Consider the following 18584-nt stretch of genomic DNA (forward strand, 5'->3'; position numbering starts at 1 on the left):
TTCCTTGCAGTCTGAAATGTACACTCATGGTACATCTCCAAATCATGGCCAGTTCATGCTGCTCCTGTTATCCACCATGAGAGAACTCATCAGATGTTGTGCTTCTTTTCTGCCATGTAGTCACTGACATTTGCAGATGAGATGGCTGCAAGTATGATGTCTTGGTGAGGGAGAAACACTTCAGAGGGCCACAGTGGTTATCACAGAAGTTTCATCTGGAAAAGATTTGGACTAGTAAGAGTGGAAAGAGAAAAGAAAAAAAGAAAAAGTCCTTTATTCAAAATTAAATACCCAAAATCATGGCTTTTGGTGAAGAGATGAGTGGGAACCCCCCAGTTAGTTTCTCAGAAGTTTCTGCAAAACAGAAGTGTTGCCTGCTGGATCATTTTCTCCATTTCACAGACAGAATGTCAGGTCTTAGCTGAAAAAGGAACACAAATCTTCACAATTTGAAGAACTGGTACACATTCTCTTGCTTTTTCCTGAGCATTTGTGATCATCTCTAGTTATTCACAAGAAGCCATACTATATATTAATAGACAATTTGGCCTTGTAATTTATTTTGCAGGTTGTGTTATTGCCTCATAAACACAGAGATTCTTTAAATTGTCATCAAAATACATCACCATAAAATTACTGAAGCAATAGAAGAAAAAACTTACAGTACTGCTACACCAAATTCTATTTCAAGTATTGTGCTGCTCTTCTGTGAAATTCAGTGTTCTTGCAGACATCTAACAGCTTTGCCATATTCTTTCACCGATGTAGGTAGTCCAAAAGAAGCAATCACACCTTTAGCAAAAGCTGATTTAATTTCCATGGGACTGTGGGCTCAAATCTGCTAGGACCATCTTAACTCTTTTTAATGCAGCCAGCACTAACTGCTGTTCTTTGCTACTTTTCACCTTAGACAGACATTTATAGCTGAGTAAAGTGGCTGTAATTTATATCTGAGCAAAGCAGGTCTCTTGATTTGGAGCACTTTCCATGGGTGTAAATGACAAGCCCAAGGCAGCAGCAAATCCAGCCCAGGAGATAGTTAGTCCTTTTCAGGGAGCTGGGAAATGAAACTCTGATTATTGTGATCTGTACTGGGCAGATGTTGCAGGCTGTGTGACACTTTGCAGGAGAGGAGAAGTTTGCTTTTGCTGAGCCATACAGAGCCTCATTTCCCACACCTGCATGTGAAGGGAGCACTGGGCTGGGATCCCTGTGCTGCCCCAGTGGGAGCCTCTCCACAGACTCCTGCACCTCACTTTGAGAAGGGCTTTGGGAGCTCCCAGATGTGCAGACACAGATGATGTTAGGATAGGATCACTGTGATTCTCGGTAAATAAACTCTTGGGGAATGGCAGTACCCAATTAGATGGCAATAAAGATTTTGTTGCTTCAGTTTTATGCATATTTTAAGACAAAATCTGTGATGAACTGCATTGTGTATGCTTGCACCAAAATAAAGAGGGTAGCATAGCATACAAATAAGTTTAGCATTAGACCGATGTGTTTTTCAAATTATGACTCACTAACAGAATTTTACAGCAATTTGATTACAATTTTACTGCATGGAAGACTCTTTTGCATCTGTTTCACTGATATCCACCTTTTAAATTTTATTTAATTTGTATTGATTTTTCCTGCACTTTCATAAGCAGGCATCACACATCTGAGCACACACAAAAATGATTACTTAAGTGATGATTTTAAAAAATGGATGTACATTAGCACATGAATGATTAATTCCTTTTTGTGAGTACAAGCATCCAGGCTATGGCTGAGTAAAATATTGATGGTACAAAGGAAATGAGCTGTTTCTTAATTTAGTTTTGTTCTGGTAATGTGTAACTAATGTTGTTCCCTTCTAGCAGTATGCATTTAGTGACCCTTTTAAATTTTAATACCTAGTGATAGCTAAACTAATAGTTTCATGGGACATACAAGATGAGATTTTTAAAAGATGCAGGTAGGGTTTACATGCTTTAATTTGAGACTCTGTAAGACATAAAACACAAACAGGCACTACAGAAGAACCTAGTCTCCACACAGAGGCTGGCATTTCACTAGAGAGAAGAGGCTTTTTTTGTACAAGACACATTGAAAGGTAGAGACTTCATTGTCATATTGGTCTCGTGAGGCTGTGGCATATGAATCCCAGTTCATCAAGGCCTGATGCTCTTGTGAGGCACTTGAGAGTGTGGGGATTTCTGAGGCTGGATCAGAATGAGACTGCAGGACTGCTCTTTCCACCTGACACGTGGGCACTGTTTAAATGTAGGGGGACTTGAGCACTGAGATTAACCTCTGCTGGGATCCTGCAGCTCCACTCAGAGGTACCTACGTTGTGGTTTTTCACTGTTCCACAGCTCTGCAGGTATTTCTGGAAATTTTTGCCTTGACTGCAACACCCTGAGGTGTTTTCCCACATATTTGCTACTAAATGCCACAGAGGGGAGAAAGGCACTGAAAGCCAAGCAGGGCTCACGTGGTCCTGCCCACACCTTCATTGCAGAGCATGGCAGGCCAGGCTCACCCATCCCAAAGTTAAACCTGTGCCAGTGGAACAGAGCAGGATGGGCTGCAAATCAAATAGAAACCTTCCAAACACTGCAGAGATGTGTGTGAGCAGCAAGGTGTGTAAGGACACGGGTTAAGGTTCCAGGCTCCACAGCTCCAGGCTTTGACATCCTCAGCTGGGAATACAACCTTGTTACTCAAGGTTGATATCCAGACTGGAGTGCTGGCACTGCCTACCCCCTGCCCATCTGCTGGAATGGCACTTTGCCCACAGCGTGGTGACATGCCAGGTTTCAGCTGAAGTAGGTGTCTTCTAACAATGGGTTTAGAAAGCAGTCTGTTGAAGACAGCAACTGACACTTCTTTCTTCAGTAGGCTATTTTTGGAGTGGGAACACTTGCTGGCAGCAAGTGCAAAGGGCCTAAATCAGTTTCTGCTAGTCAGCTGCAAAAAAGAAAAATCTCATTTGCTACAGAAGGTTTGGGATAAAAAGTAAAGTGATTGCTTCCATTTGCTCTTGCTGGCTTCACATGGGAGTGTTTATTGTGGATACTTAATCCTGCTTTACCAAACTGCATGACAATTTGCAGGTGAGAAGGGAAAAAGAGGATGAGGAATAATGTATTGCTTTTGAGACAAGAAAGGGTGCTGCTTTGTTTAATTTTAAGCCATGATCCTTTGATATTTTCCACTGCTGCAATGGATATTATATGGTAATCCTGCCAGGACATTTTATATGTGAGGAAGAGTTTGAGGGTTGGCTCCCCAGGATGACATTTGAAAAGTACAGTTCACATTTTTTTCCTTTTGGCATCTGAGAGAACAGAGGGATCTTCACTCAGTCCCAACAAAAAATCAACAGGCTCTCTGTCATCAGGTCTGTTTGAAAGGTTTTTGAAGATCCTAGGGAAAACACAGACTTAGTCATTGTCAAAAGTTCATGAAGGGGTGTAGATCAGAGAGCAAGTTAACGCACGCAGCTCTCCCGAGTGCCGTTCTGGACACAGGACGCCCGAAACGTGGGCAGGGTGTAAAACCACATGGCTTTAAGAGCAGCCCAGATGGCCAGCAACCCCAGGAACAAATGCACACATGCTATCCTGATCCTTCTAGGAAGGATTTTGAATCTAAATTGTCAGCCTGACATCAGTGCCATGACATTACTGATGGGCAGGACTGACAGATGATTCACTTTGCAGAGAGCTCCTCAATTGGCCTCTTCTGACATGTCCAAAGCTCATCTGAGCTTCAGTCCTGGCAGTGTGATGTGATGGGAGTCCAAGGCTGACCATGGCCCTAATCTGCTCTCCAAATCCCCAGGCAGCTGGCTGAGCAGTGGACAGTGTGCTTTGTCCCCCTTTACTGACTCCCCAGCCCCGACTCCACTCCCTTCCCCCCTGGCAGTGCAGGGGACTGGCCAGGTGCAGGGAGCCTGCCAAGCCCGTGCCTTATGCAGCTGCTCTCCACATATGGAGAGTGTTTCTGCATGGTCTGGCTGCAGCACAGGTGGAGACCTTTCATCCCTCTCTGCTTTGGTGCTGAGCTCTTGGCCTGGTGCACATACGTGGGTAATAATGGCAGGGAGAGGAATTACCAACCAGGCATTCTCTGCAGCATGCAAAGTACATGCACAAAATAAACAATCACTGAGATTCTTCTGAACGTGGCAAGCTATTCAGGCAGCATCTGAAGTACTCAGATAAAATATCCAACTCTGAAAGAGCTTTTGATAAGAAAGCTGAGAATAACATGTAGTTATCTTTGGCCATTGGACAGTAGAGACTTTAATATAAAATTATTTATTTGCTATAGCATGGCTGCTAAAATCCTGGCACCTTGTTATGCAACTAATTTTTTAAAAAGTCAAATCTATAAAAGGAGCTGGAAAACTTTGACTGGAACCACAAATACTGTTTCTTCCATTGCTTCCCAAGTAGTGAACCACTTTTCTGCCCTCCTCTTCCCCACAAAGACACAGAAGAGAGGAGATCTGTAGCTAACAGTGACAGCAGCTACGACTGCATCACTCCAAGCAGCAGAGGGAACAGAGTGCCTGCAGCAGTCTCTGTGATTTGCCAAGAATGGAGATGTCACAGCTTACTCTTTCTTCCAGCTATGTCAGAGAATAGTGTTGGCATTCCTACCTGAACCTGCTTTTCCAAGTCAAGCACCATCCAGAGTATTTAGTTATAACTTAATTATTACTGGCTGTTGCTCTGTTGTATGTTTTTGCAATGTTAATTCTTCCAGTATGTGATGCAAATGGGAGATTTTGTAGGATAGACTAGGTGCCATGGCTAATTTATATTGCCTTGGATCCAAAGTGCTTTCTACACTTTTGACCCCACACATCCCCCTCTCCTAGACCAAGCCTCCTCCCTTGACAGCTCCTTTGCATGACTGTTTCCTGCATGAGTTGTCACAGACAATGGTATTTCCCCAGACTCTGTGGAGCTCTGCATCACTCAAGATTAGTGGGCTGACATGCACAGTCATACAAGCAGCTGGCATACTGTGATCAGTGAGACAATGTGGGGCTGAAATGGGCCACCTATCTCACTGTCACCTACTGTCACCTCAAAGGTGAAAATGTGTCATCTTGCATTCTCCAAAGGAAAGCAGTAGGAAATGTCCCTGGATCAGTGACTTCTAGACACTGTGCACATTTCAAATGTTGATGGGGGAAGGAGCAACAGTAACTCCAAAGGATCAAACAATCTGCACTCACTTCTGCCTCTTACTATAGAGAGTAGTAGAATAGAGAGCATATAGAAAGAATATATAATACATAGAGAATAGTATCTGTGTGTGCTCACCTTCCATAAGTGGAAATTTTTCTTCTGCACAAACAAGCAAAGCACAGAACAGAGGAAAGGAAACATTTCATGGATGGCTCTGTTACAGCTACTCAACAGAAAGGATTTTGCAGCCCCCAGCCAGAACACAAGAAGGAACTCTGAGGTACATCAAAGCTAGAAGTCATTTTTTTCAAACAAACTGTAATGTTAGGTAAGGCCATAAGTGTTGAAAGACTAATTAAAGGTAATCACCTATGTCTCAAGAACAATATACCCAAGGCTGAAGTCAGACACTGCGATGTCAAGGGGCACACAATAACAGAAACTCAAGGTAATATGCCAAAGGCAGCAGCTCCTGTCATTACTGATTGTGTGTGGGCCATGGACTTTATTGTGTGTGTCACAGAGGTAAAAGCAGAGTTTGATCATCTTTCTTCTAACCCAGGATAAGAGTCTACCCTCTTGTTGGAAAGGAATGCCATATGGTAAGGCTTTATTTCAGAATTCATTCAGATACAAATTTGCAAGCAGTTTGTTTACCTTTCTATTCTTAGGAATTAATGGTATTAGCTATTCTCTAAGCACCCTCCCTACTTCATCCAAGGATAATGTCTGTCTGATCCTTTACAACTGTTTCACTGTCACCCAAATCAGGCAGGCTTTTGGCTCCTGAGTCAGTGTTAGGCTGGACAGCTGCTGAGCCCAAGGAGCTACCTCAGGCTTGCCCAAGGGGGTTCAGACTGTACTAAATTACATTCTTAGGGACTTATTTAAGGCCTTAATCCGTGGAGTTATATTTGGTGGGCCAGTGAAGGAGCAAGGTTTGTGTGTGTCTGTGTGTGTCTGTCTGCACATGCACACGTGTCCAATTACCTGTTTTCTGTAATACTAAAACCTCCATGACTATAAAATGTCATCAGCTGCTACCTGTGGACTCACCTTTGTGTAGGATGTGATTGTTTGTGTACAAAGTCAAGCCGATTCATGTTGGATTTTATGGACTCTGGAATGAGTAACATGATACAGATCTGTAGATAAACTGATCTGCTGGTATTTATAACCAGTGAGCAATTGCTTCATCCTTTGCAAGTTTTGAGATGTGACAGTTACAGTAGAAAGTAGCTTTACTGTAGCTCTGAGCTGTTTGAGAAGGTGTATGATTGGCTACATTTCTATGGGAATATTTGATTTACCTTAAAGAAAACATCCATCATGTCTTTGGTCATTCTTACTGATAGGGAGTAATTATTCTTCTTTTTTCTTCTTGGTCAAGTCATAAAACACTTAGAATTCTGAGCCCAGTGAAGTAAATAGACAGATAAAATCATCTGCTCTCATCCTACATTATCTTGTAATTTACACATAAGAAAAAAACAGTGAAATAATGGAATGTTTTCAGGCCTGTTCCTATTCTGAAGGTCAATGGGTCTCCACAGGACAACAGGGACTCATCACATAGAATCAATTACAGGATTAGGTAATCCCCTAAAATGGGACTGAAGAGTGATTTTGTGTAACAGAAGTTGCTATACATAATATATAAATAGGTAACATTAAGTGTCTTGTCATCTTGTGATTATATGCCATAAACACAGATTTGTTACTAATACATCTTTTCATCTGTCTGTGCCTGGAAAAGACAGCACATTTTACTACTAGTGAAGGAAAGTGTAGGTTAACACTGTGATGCTGAATCTGTACTGAGTAGCAGTATGACAAATGAAATTTTGGAAATTAAAATTGTAGGCTGTGAGGAAGATCACCTATTAATCTTGGAAGTATGCCATTAAATCTAATTACAGTATTTTGATGATATTACCTTAGATGTTTTGAATTAATTCCCCATCAAAAGATGGGTGCTGTAATACACCAAACTGAAAAGCTAATAATTGTACAGAAAATGGAGTTTGTTTTGCTTTCAATCATTCCTGCAGACATTTAGAGTGCTGAGGGGAGTGAGCAACACCATGGCTCTGTACCTGGACCCAAGGGGCACCATGGCAGTGCCTTCAGCTTGGCTTTGGTGCTGCCAGCTCTCTGCCCTGTACAGCTGTCCCTCACTGGGATTATTTTACAAGATGAATCTTTTGCAAGGACCAGGAATTAATCATGTTTTACTATTGCAGTGATCTTTGTGTCAAAGTGCCATGGCCAGAACCACGGGCCTGAAAGAGCTGGTTTTTCAGAGTTAAGCCTGATGGGGAGCTCACAGGCAAGAAAGACCAGTTGTACAGGACTGTGCCCAGTTACATTTATTGCTTGAATCCCTTTTATTGGCTTTGACATACAGTCATCCAGATTTCACTCCAAGCACATTTCATCCAGATCTCACTCCAGGCACATTTCAGGTTGTAACATACACAGGACAACACATTGCAAACGTCCTGTCTATGTCTCTTCTGTCTTTGCTGACATGGGGTTCTCTCCACAGCCTCAGCAGAGGAGGAATTTCTGCCTTTCCACTGTCTCAGTTCCTCTGCACAGGATCCTGCAGGATCCCTGCTGGCTGACCCACGCAGTATACTGACAAAGCTTTAAAAAAAATTGTTTCCCAATTATTTTTATTCATTACTGGCAGATCTCCTCTGCCTCCCCAGAGAACAGATGGGGGAGTTGGAGAGCCAACACATGGAATTTCAGCCGGACCTTTGCCCGAGAGCAGCTATTAGATTTATCACTCAAATATTCAATATAGAGATTGTTCTGTGGGCTTCTCAAGGCAAACTGATGTCAGATGATGGTGGGTGGTCATGAATAACAGTGTGAACCCATTTCTTACATCAGCCAGAAAGCTAAATCACAGGAATGAAAGCACATGCACATGCTGGTCTTTTACAGAGACAGGACAAAGTTGCCAAGTTGGGGTGCACAGCCCAGCATCAGTGTTGGCAATAGAGCCAAACGCTGGGATTTTCACCAATATTCCCCCTGGCAACAAGGTTTAGGGCAATTGAACAGGGATTGATTTAAATGCACTCGAGGCAGATTAAAGACCCATCTTCTCAAGATCTAAACCATGGGGAATGGGGAAGAATGAGTGGCTAAAGAAGGGCAATACCTTCAGAAAGGGTTCGTGGAGATGGGGTGCTATAGCCAGGAATGGCCGGCATCCCTCTAAGAGGGGTGAGCATTAGGAAGCAAATTCTGCATTGTGCAGGCTGACTCCATAATGAGCTATCAGTTTCAGCTTATGTGGCTTTAACCCTGTTCTGGTCATGAGCTGTGAAGCATTACAGCTTGATCTTCCTATTTTCTGCGTTTATGTTCTTAAAAGTCCAAAGGAGAGAATTCTTCACCAATCGATAGAGATAAAAAGCCTGTTTTTCTTGGAAATTGTCCTACATTTATTCACGTATTATACATGCCTGCCCTGCCCTGTGCAATGGCTCCCAGGATATTGAGAAGACAAGAAGACACATAAAACCAGAGCTGCATGAAAATAACTTTTCTAGGTTGTTAATGAGAACAACTATTATCAGGCAGACAAATGTTTACCCTTTCTATGGGAGCATTACTCATTGAATAGCACCTTAAATTGTCCAACTAATTTTATTCGCTCATAATAAATAAATTCTATTCTCTTTTACTATCAAAGTTAATTACAGTAAAGGTAAGTCATAACATTGCACTTTGCAATTTAGATTTAAGGATAGTGAATATAAAAACTGCATGTCTACTTCATCAGGAATTATGTATCGATCCATATTAAATTACCTACCAGTTCCTCTATGCAGTGCCTTGCACTAGGCAGATGTCTATATGCACTGGCAAAAAGAAGGGAGGAAGAAAATATTTAGCTGAAACAAAATAACTCTTAGGGTATAGCATCATCACTTCTTGCCACTGCTGTGATATGACCTTCCCCCTGTAAATGACATTTGCTGGCTTTATTGGAAATGACACAGCTTAAATGAACATGTCCTCCAAATATAAGTTTGATATTTCATTCAGAAGCCATTGTGTCCGTGCATTTGCATGCTGAGTCACTGATGGAGCTCTGGCTCAGCCAGGGGGAAACCATCAACTCCATTTCCCTCAGCACTTAGTATTTCCTAAGGATGTGCCATTTGAGCAACTTCTCCTGAGCTACCATGATCTGAAGGTGCTTTCCCAAACTGGCAAACTGCCCTGCACTGTGTGCACTGGCACTTCCTCACCAAATCACCATGTGGCTGAAGTGTTGATGTCAATCCACCCACCTACCTGCTGAAGTCAGTTCAGCTTTGGTTATAAACCCAGTGGAGGCATTCAAACAGAATGAAATGTCTGGTTTAAAAACAGTTTAATACTATCTATACTTTCATGAATAAAAAAAATCAGTATGTTATTCTAACAGAGGCTGCTTCTGTTACCAGTATGTAAATTTTTAACACTTTGCTTATATTTTCAAATTCATGAACAAGTGTTGCTCAAGTCTGTAAAGCACTTAGAGGGTGAAAAGTCCTTTGGACAGTAGGGATCACCTGTACACCCTACCCATGGGACCAGGTGGGTCTGTTACTACCTGGGACACAGGGACAGTCTCATTGAAGCCACTGCTGACACTCAGTCCATTTTATTCTGCCTCTGTACTTTCAGATTCTGCTGATGTGTTTCTTTTGCAAATCAATCATTCTAGGGGTAATTAACATTTAAAAGCCAGGTTTCTTTTAATTCCATTAGTATATTTGTGACAAGAAATGCGTTGGCAGAATCCAAAGGTTAAGAGTTACAATGAAGAACAAGTTTTAGGATAAATGAAAGTTAAGGCCTAAAATAGCCTGACAATACCCCATTAATCTGCACACTATTGACACAATAGTGGTCTGTTGTGTCAATGAGGATTTAAGAAGCTTTGCAGCACATGTTACTGATAGTTTATCATATCAATAGGAGCCTGCATATATTTGTGTTTAAAAACCTGTGGCTGTGCAATTCCCTGACTGCACACATATTGTAAATGCACATACTTTAAATCCTTCCATAAAGTGGTTTCTAGCCATGCAGCAAGTTTTGAAATGATAATAAACTACCATATTTAAGTGTAGACACAAGATATTAGTCTTGGCTATACCAAAATCCTCTAAAATGCTATACTTCTAGCTGAAACCCTTTGCCCTACGGGAATGCGATCTGATTCTCAACATTGTGTCACCTGCCTAATTGAAGCAGAAGGAGATTTAAACCATATTAATCTTTCATCCTGATATATGGAAACCTTGAGTCAGCTTGTGGCTCGGAGGTATGGCAGGGAAGAAAGGTCCCTTCCCACAGGCTGCCCTTCTCAGAGCAGAGGGGAGCAGGCACCCACAGCCCACGCGTGCCGAGGGCTGGGCATCCGACACCCCCAGGCAGGGATAGCAGAACAACATTGAGCAGTAACTTCTACATGGCAGTCACAAAAGGGGCGCCTTGAATGAAAATATAGTGGCTCTTCCAGTGCTGCAGTCTTCTTGGCTGGCACTACCATCAGGAGTTTCAAAAGCCAAGGAGCAAATCCCACATTTTTAATGCCTTGGTGTGGGTAGCCTGCACCTAGGCACCCATCCGTACCTGCCATAAATCCCCACCACAGTGGGTCTGCTCCGGGTGTCTCACTTCCAGTGCAAAGGCCACAGAGCTATTCTGTGAAACAAATCTTTCTTTGGGAAGCACTTTCATCTTTGTTCTCCTGAGGTTGTGATTCAATTCCTAACCAAGCGAGTAGTCTCTATCGCAGCATTTTCATGCGCTGTGCAAATTTTGATGCTTTTCAGATTAGGGCTGTTCATGAGAAAGAGAAAATAATGTCCTTACACCTTTAACCAGGCAGCAGCTCCTGGGGTGCCACATAGCTGTGCTGTGTTCGCTGTGAGGAAGCCCATAATGATCTTGCCTTTAGCCTGTCACCACTAGGAAACATCAGAGAGAGACAGCCAAGGGGGACAGAGTTGCCAAAAACGTCCTATTCCCATGGCTGGGAGATTTTGTTGGCACCATCTCTAAAGAGAATTTACTATGGGCCAAATCCTGGCGCCCTTACTTAGATGAATCAGTTCTCAAGAGGCAATGCTCCCCCTGTGAGTGGTGCGTGCGTAAAAACCTGCCAGATCAGCCCAAAGTACTGCTTGGGAGTATCAAGCGCTGCTCTTCCAGAGGGGAAGGAGCGCTGTGGGAAGCAACCAGCCCAAGGCTTTGCTGTGGAGACAGTGCTCAGCTAAGGGGCAGGAACTTGGGAACTGCGCATGAAGGAAGGATATATTCCCCAGCAAAAATCTCTGAATTACTTTTACTTGGAATTTTTCTTATTTCCCATAAACCAAACACAGATTAAACAGTTTGGCAAGTAATCCTTTATTTTTTTTCCCCTTACAGGGGCATCCAAAATAGTCCATGGTACTTTAAGGCTTAATTAATCTTTCATGTGAAGAAAAATGACTTAGTGACAGCTATTTCCTGGACTTCATTTCTGGGATTAAACCCTTTGTTTCTGGAATATTTGAGGGGATTTTGGACAGGCATTTAAAAATATGTCATTTCAAGGACATCCCCCCAGCACCACACGCGAAGTACTCGTCTGCAACATCGAGTATCATTAGCCCGCAGAATTGCATTGCTCGCAATGACTTTTTCTTTCCGAACAGAAATGAAAATTTCTGTTTTAAGAAGCGAAGGTGGCGTCGACGATGAACAAAACAAATTCTCGGCGGCTTCGCCCCAGCTGTTTACCTCCTCGGGGCGGGAGGGGCGGGGGCAGGTTTGCCGAGGTGGGCTGGGAGGGGTGAAACTACGGGCGAAGTTTGCCGAGCTCCGCGCAGCCGGCCGGGGCCGGGGCGGCGCCCGGCGCTGCCCGCGGCGGGGGCGGCGGGGGCGGCGGGGCAGCGGCCGGGGCGGTGCCGGGGCCGGTCCGCCCCCGCCCCGCCGCGGAGCGACTGCCGAGCTCCGCCGGCGGCCGCGGGCCGCGCTCCCGCTGCGGTGAGACCGAAAAGTTGCCCGCGGTGGCGGCGGGGCGCGGGCCGGGGGCGCCGCGGTGCCGGCGGAGGGACGGGCGAGAATAAATCCGTTCGCGGGAGGTGGAGGCGGGGGTGGGCTCTGCCGGGCGCGCCTCCCCCGCGCAGCGCCGGGATGGGGCGCCCGGCGGGGCGCGGCGGGCGGAGCGGGCCCCGCCGGCGGGCGGCGGCCGCGGGTCCCGCGGAGCGCGGCGGGAGCGCGGCCGCGCTGCCGAGCGCAGCGGGCGGGGGCCGGCGCCGGCCGCGGCCGGGGCAGCCGCAGCGGAGCTGCCGGGCTCGTCCCCGCCGAAGTCGCCCCGGGGCGCTTGGGGTGAGTTGGGGCTGGCGCCGCGTCGGGGGCCGGCCCGGGCCGGGGCTCGGCGCTGCCGGCGGGGCGGGGAGCCCGGCGAGCCGTGATTTACGGGCTCCCCGGCAGCAGCCGGGCGCTGGGAGGCAGAGGGAGCCGCGTTTCCAGCTCCCCATCAATAATGGATGGAAACAAATACTGGAGTCAGTTCTGAATTATCCCCGTGCCGCGGCAGGGGCAGCTCCGCGCCCGCCCTCCTGCCGAAAACAATGCTCAGGTGCAGAGCGGGGAAACTTTTGTTTTTTCCTGGGGGGGTGGGGGCGTTTCATCACTGCAGAAACCGATACAGCTGCTTTCAAGGAGTAATTAGAAAGGGTTTAAAGCCTTCTTTATTATTTATAAGGATGGAGGGAAATGAAAGGTCACACAGATATGTCTAGGTGGCTATTACGCCTGTGTTTTAAAGGGTCGTGGGGTGGTTGTGGAAGGTTTTTTTATTGTTGTTGTGTTCTATCTTGTGAGTTAAAAAAAAATGCGATTAACTGCTTTAGGTTGATGTTTTGAAAAAAATGTAGTTCCGGTGGAAATCCCACTTGTTAGCATGAATATGGCTAGTCTTAAATTAGTGCATTTCTGCCAATCTCTCAGTTGTTTCTTACTTCTGGTCAAGAGTATGTCTGTAGCACAGACATTAGCCTGTGAGTAATATGAGCAAAACTCAGCCTTCAGTGTGTAAAATCATTTGTATTTGTGTGTGGCTTAGAACGCATTTGCTTTTGAGCATAGCAGCAGCAATGATGGTTCATAATGCTCACATATGTGGCACTTGCTGTACAGATGGTATTGTAGCTTATCCATGTACACACACACACACACTTCACACATAATGTGCAGGAATTACAGCAAACTTCCTCCAGAATACTGTTCGGTGCTCTGTAAATGTGTGGCATATTTTTTCCCCCCTGGTTATTTCCTTCAGGGAAAAAAAAAGCATGCATCTTTATTGGAATACCTTTGTGCTTCAAGTTGTTGGTCTTACTAATGTTCCCTAAATATTATTTGAAGAAACAGCTTCCTACTGTCTTAGAGGCGTTTACTGGTGGTCTGTTGCTCTCACATACAAATACTTTCACAGAGAATTTTCTGAGGTTCTCTCCTTTTTCCAAGTCCAACAGGAAGCTCATTGTAAAGCTTTGCGATTACTTTTGTGGCAAAAGAGAATAGGCGTTTTTTCCTACTTTATTCATGCTATAAAATTCGGTGTACCTCTAAAGTCTACTTCAGTTCCTTTCTGTAAATTAAGCTGTATGGAATCATGTTTAATGTTGTAAGTGACAGGCATATTTTGTTATGTTGGCAGATATTGTATAAACATTTACTCTGGCTTAGATAAAAACAAATTGCCAGCTTAGTGCTCTGATTTCTTCTTTATATAATTATGAACTTCAGCAGTTTTTGTGTTAACTAATATAAAGCTAAGGGTTTTTTTTTAAATCGGGAAGGAAAAGTTTGTAGTAAGAATTTATTAGGATTCTGAATTATGTAGCTCAGATTTGTTTTCAGAAAGGCAGCCAAAAAAGTATAACCCAGAGGCTCTACATTGGTTTATTTAAACAGCTTCTCACTTTCATCTGCACCTTTAGTTACAGTGAACCTTCCTCCCCCATATCCTGCAGTCTGTCACTACCTGTTCTCCTTTATGGTGAGATGCAACAGAGATAACATCATTTTCTAAATGTGCTTTGTGTGATGCAGGAGTGTGTGCCAGGAATACAGGGATGGCCCTGTCAGAGCTCCACAAACCAGCTGTGTGGCTGCGGGTTTCCCCCCAGCCTCTCGCGCCCTTTGAGCTGAACCATCTGAACGTTTCTGGGGATGGCTGAGCTGAGCTGTTAGTGCAGATATTTTAGCCCTTGGAGCTGCCATAACTTTGCTGTCTATTTATGAAGAGCACATTTAGATAGAACGCTTAATTACAGATGCAATTCGCTCGAGGTTGATCTTTGATCCAATCGGTCCCGTCATGACAGGTGTGGGAAGGAAAAGTCCACCATGGAAGTTCAGTTCAAAGTGTATGTTAGGCATTTGTAATAATGTATCTTCTGGTCTTACTACAGCTCATCACATTCATGTTTCAGTTCTGGATTTGTATGGGTTTTAAGTTCTTTCAAAACATTGGTGCACTCAGCACAGGACTCGGTATCCCCTGAAGTCAGGTGTAGCCAGTTAGATGGACAGAACCTGCATGGAAATATTGAAATGCTATATTTGTTTGTCTTTCTGAAAAATAAAAAGCAATTTGAAACCTGAAATCAAGTGGTGATCAGGGGTGAATTTGGTCAGTTTTTATCAGGTGTAGAAAAGTGGTATGACTGAGACCATTCCAGTTCTAGTCTTTTTTGGTAAAACAAAGGAAACAGGTACTTCAACAGCTTCTGTGCCTGTATAAGCTTATGTGGGGCTTACTTACATTGCAGTCTGATATTTTTTCAAGGCTTAGACTGTGTGTTTGCTAACTGAACAGAGGAGATGATGGTTGATTACATACTCATATGTTAAACATACCTCTAATTCCAGATTGATAAAATCAGATACCTTTCCACTTGATAAAGTAACAATTTGCTCCACAAGTAATTAAGAAAAGATGGAATAAGGCATATTACTGGCATTGGGTAGTACAAGTTATTTTCAGTCTTAGCAACTCAGTGTAATTAAAACAGTTCAAATGTTGCTTTCGTCAAAACTGCTGCTCGAACAGATGATCCCTTCTTATGCATCCGATAAGCTACTGCAGTTACTGTTAAAATCCATCTAAGCCATTTTATTAAGCTGTTATTTGTTCTGTGAATAGCTGCCAGCCTTGAGTTCAAAAGAAAGTGGGTTCTGATTTGTTTCCGTGTCACATGGAAGAGGTGTGCAGTGAGAACAGTGTTACTGCCCTTCCGATGCTGTTTGTGGAGCTCTGTGTGTTGTCTGCCGTAGCCTGCTTTCCCTCGTCATGGCTTGACAGTAATTACAGTACAGCTAATATCAGAAGTTGGTTCCGTTTATTCAGACAGGACAACTGTTAAATTGTCCCACTTCCAAAGTCAAATGTTTGTTAACCACAGAGATCAAATCTGCAGTGCATATATACAGCATATGAGTAGTATTGATTTCCCTAACTTTTCTTTTTCCGTTCGGCTTTTGTTAACTAACCCAGATTAGCATTTTAACAACCCTGAAGTGAACTTCTGCCATTCTCCCTGCTTGGACAGTGTGTGTAGACCATCCATCATCCTGTCCTTGGCCACAACAGGCTACTGGCTCCATAACCATTTGGAGCTGCACAGAAACCACCCGACTGTGAACAGCACAGCTGGCTACAGCAATTTTTTCTTCCACGCCACTGGCAGCATTGTCTGGCTATGGTAACTAAAGTTAACATCCAGAACGTGAAGTTTCTTTCATTCTGGCACCCCTGCCCAGCCCTGCTGCAGCTCGGTGTGTACACCTGCAGAAGGAAGGGCTGCAAAATAGCAGGGAGGAGTGAGGCAACCACTGGACTCTTGCTCTTCAAGGCTCTGGTTTGGAGACAGCAACCTGTTGTTTGGAGTGGGATGACATTAACTCTGTCCATACTCGAGAGGGAGCTTGCTGGCTGCATCCTGTGTGTGCTCGGTGTGCAGTGAGCTTGGGAAGCCAGCTACAGAAACAGAACTTGCCACTTTAACTTAGCCACACAAACTGCCAAGGAGCACAGAAAGAAATGGAGAATTTCGGCTGTGTATTTCACACATTCTTGTAGAAGCCTTTTTAGTTCCACAACGGAAACCATGTGATTTCACAGGATCTGTGCCCAGACTCTAATACTTGCTACAGATGCTTTCCTTGGTTTGTTTTGCAGATCTATGAATGCAATCAGAAAGAAGTTGTTACAGGATTTGTTGTTTTAATTCTGACGTGTACTTTGAATGGCAGGTAACCAGCAGGTGAATGTACTTGTGACTCTATGCTAATTTTGCTTGAGATTTTTGCATAATTTATATAAATTGGCCTAGCATGGCTGTCTGTCATGTGTGAGACACTGCTTTCTTGCTAGACGAGAACTTTTGCTTTCAAGAGCAAAGGAGGTCAAGAGGTATTAGTGGGGAGGGAAGGGCTTGGTGGGAGTGGAGGAGCAAAGAAGTGGTGGTGGAAGAGGAGGAGCAAGGAGCTCAGGCAAGCAAGTGACATTTGTTCTGTCCAGAATGGTTACAAACCTTGTAAACGAAATCAGTCCCTGGACAGCTTTGATTTATATTCTCACACAGCAGCCTGGCCTTGGTCTGCCTGACCTTGGTAACATAACAGAGGTCGTATTTGCACACAGAGACTCTCTGTGCAAAAAGGTTTGTTGTTGCCGTTACTTTTTTCTTTTTTAACCGTTACATCTGAGAGCCAAATTGCAGCCCCGTTTCTAATTGGATAGGCACTGGGAAGGCACAGGAAGAAAGGGATGGCTCCTGTTCCCACAGCGGATGGTTTAAAAGAAGAGATGGCAGATGGGTACAGTCAGGCAGTGGCCTCTAGAAGCAGGAGAGCTGTGTTGACCTGCACAATCAGCAGCTGTGCACAGGCCACCTAAACATAGCTGAGCTGCGTGTGTCAGGGACAGGGGCACACGTGCTTTGGCATCAGAGGCACAGGGGAGCTTTGAAGAGGGCCTGGGATGAGAATGAGGAGTTAATTGGCAGATGCCTGCTGGGGGGCTCTTCAAGTGTGGGAGGGACAGCAGGGAGGCAAGCACAGAGTTGCTCATCTAGAAAGGTAATGAGTGAGTGGTGGGGAGCAGCATCACAGACTGGCTGCCCACCGGCGGTGGGAGTGAAACCTCAGAGATGAGAGCTGGCCAGCTGGTCACTCAGCTCAGCTGTTACTGCAACAATAGGCTTTTCTTAATGTGAGCTACACAGTTCATCTTTATTTTATCAAATGGTCATGGCAGCTGGAGCTGCTTTCTCAAGCAGTGCAAAAGTACCAGCTCACACCTCTGTTGGGTAGGGCCTTCCTCAGAGCTTTACTGTGGTGTGAAACAAAAGGGATTTCCCTCAAGTGCTGCTGCCTCGCTTCCCAGGCATGTGTAGGGCTGCTGGTGGTGGGCAGGGACTGCAGCACGAGCACAAAGTGTTGCTGCTATTTCTGTGTCTGTCGTGACAGATGCACTTTGGGCTTGAAAGAAGGTCTTCTTCACACTTGGTATGTCAAGCCCTTGTTTATGCTCCATTTAAGTGCCCCCTTCCCATGTTGTGAGAACCCCTACGTGTCCTATTGGGCTGTGTAAACATTGTGTTTTGGGAGACCACAGAAAAGAAAAATGCGTATTTAATTAAAAAAAAAAAACCCTCCATGTATAGTTAAGGCTGCAGTATTGAAATTTTAGATGCACCTGAATGTAGCCCAGCATGAGGGAGCGTGGCTCTGCCTGTTGGTGTGCTGGTAGCCAAAGCAAGAAAGGGCTGTGCAGGCAGTGTGGGTGTTCCCTGAGCAGTGCAGTCTCAGGAGTGAAATACCAGAGCACTGCCTGGTCGGTCAGGGCCCTGTGGAAACAACTTGAACCAGCCAACCTGGAAGGCAGGAGAGGCCTCTGGCTCTTCAACAGTTGTCCAAGAGCCAGCTTTGGCACCCCTTGCAAATAAATATAGCTCTTTTGTGTATTGCCACCTGGGGACGAGTGCTGCAGAGAAGGGAAGGGATAACAGAGGAAAAGCAGTAGTGGGAAAGCTGTCAACAGTGTGTGAACAATGTCCCCAGGTGTCTCATGAAAGGAGTAATAAGGAAGGGGGAAATAATCTTGCAGAGTTGAACGGTTTCCTTCAATTTGCAAACTTCTCTCTGTGACAGTTTCTTTAACCCAGCACGTGTTTATCAAAGATTAACACCAAAAAGCCAGTAATTTGTTTTTGCTCAGTAAATCATATTTTCTTCATAAAGTAAATGCTTTGTGGATATTTTTAGCATTATGTAGTTTTTTTTCCTTGATGATAACCTCAGACAAAAATA

The 18584-nt window shown here is 44.5% G+C and overlaps 1 protein-coding gene across 11 annotated transcripts in view; it reads left to right on the forward strand.

Moving 5' to 3' along the window:
- The window catches only part of SEMA6D (semaphorin 6D), a 206700-nt gene that overhangs the window by 163218 nt on the left and 24898 nt on the right, over positions 1-18584 (forward strand). For 8 of the 11 annotated variants that reach the window (XM_021537467.2, XM_021537475.2, XM_021537473.2 and 5 more), the window contains exon 1: positions 12500-12587. The exons of 1 other annotated variant lie outside the window; for it this stretch is intronic. The gene's annotated coding sequence lies outside the window, so the exon portion shown is untranslated. Of the gene's footprint in view, positions 1-12181; positions 12243-12499; positions 12588-12682; positions 12841-18584 lie in introns of those variants that run through there. 2 more of the 11 variants (XM_021537469.2, XM_021537471.3) reach the window with 2 other exon arrangements.

The sequence above is a fragment of the Lonchura striata genome, chromosome 11 (assembly GCF_046129695.1).
Source record: "Lonchura striata isolate bLonStr1 chromosome 11, bLonStr1.mat, whole genome shotgun sequence".
NCBI classification, from domain to species: domain Eukaryota; kingdom Metazoa; phylum Chordata; class Aves; order Passeriformes; family Estrildidae; genus Lonchura; species Lonchura striata.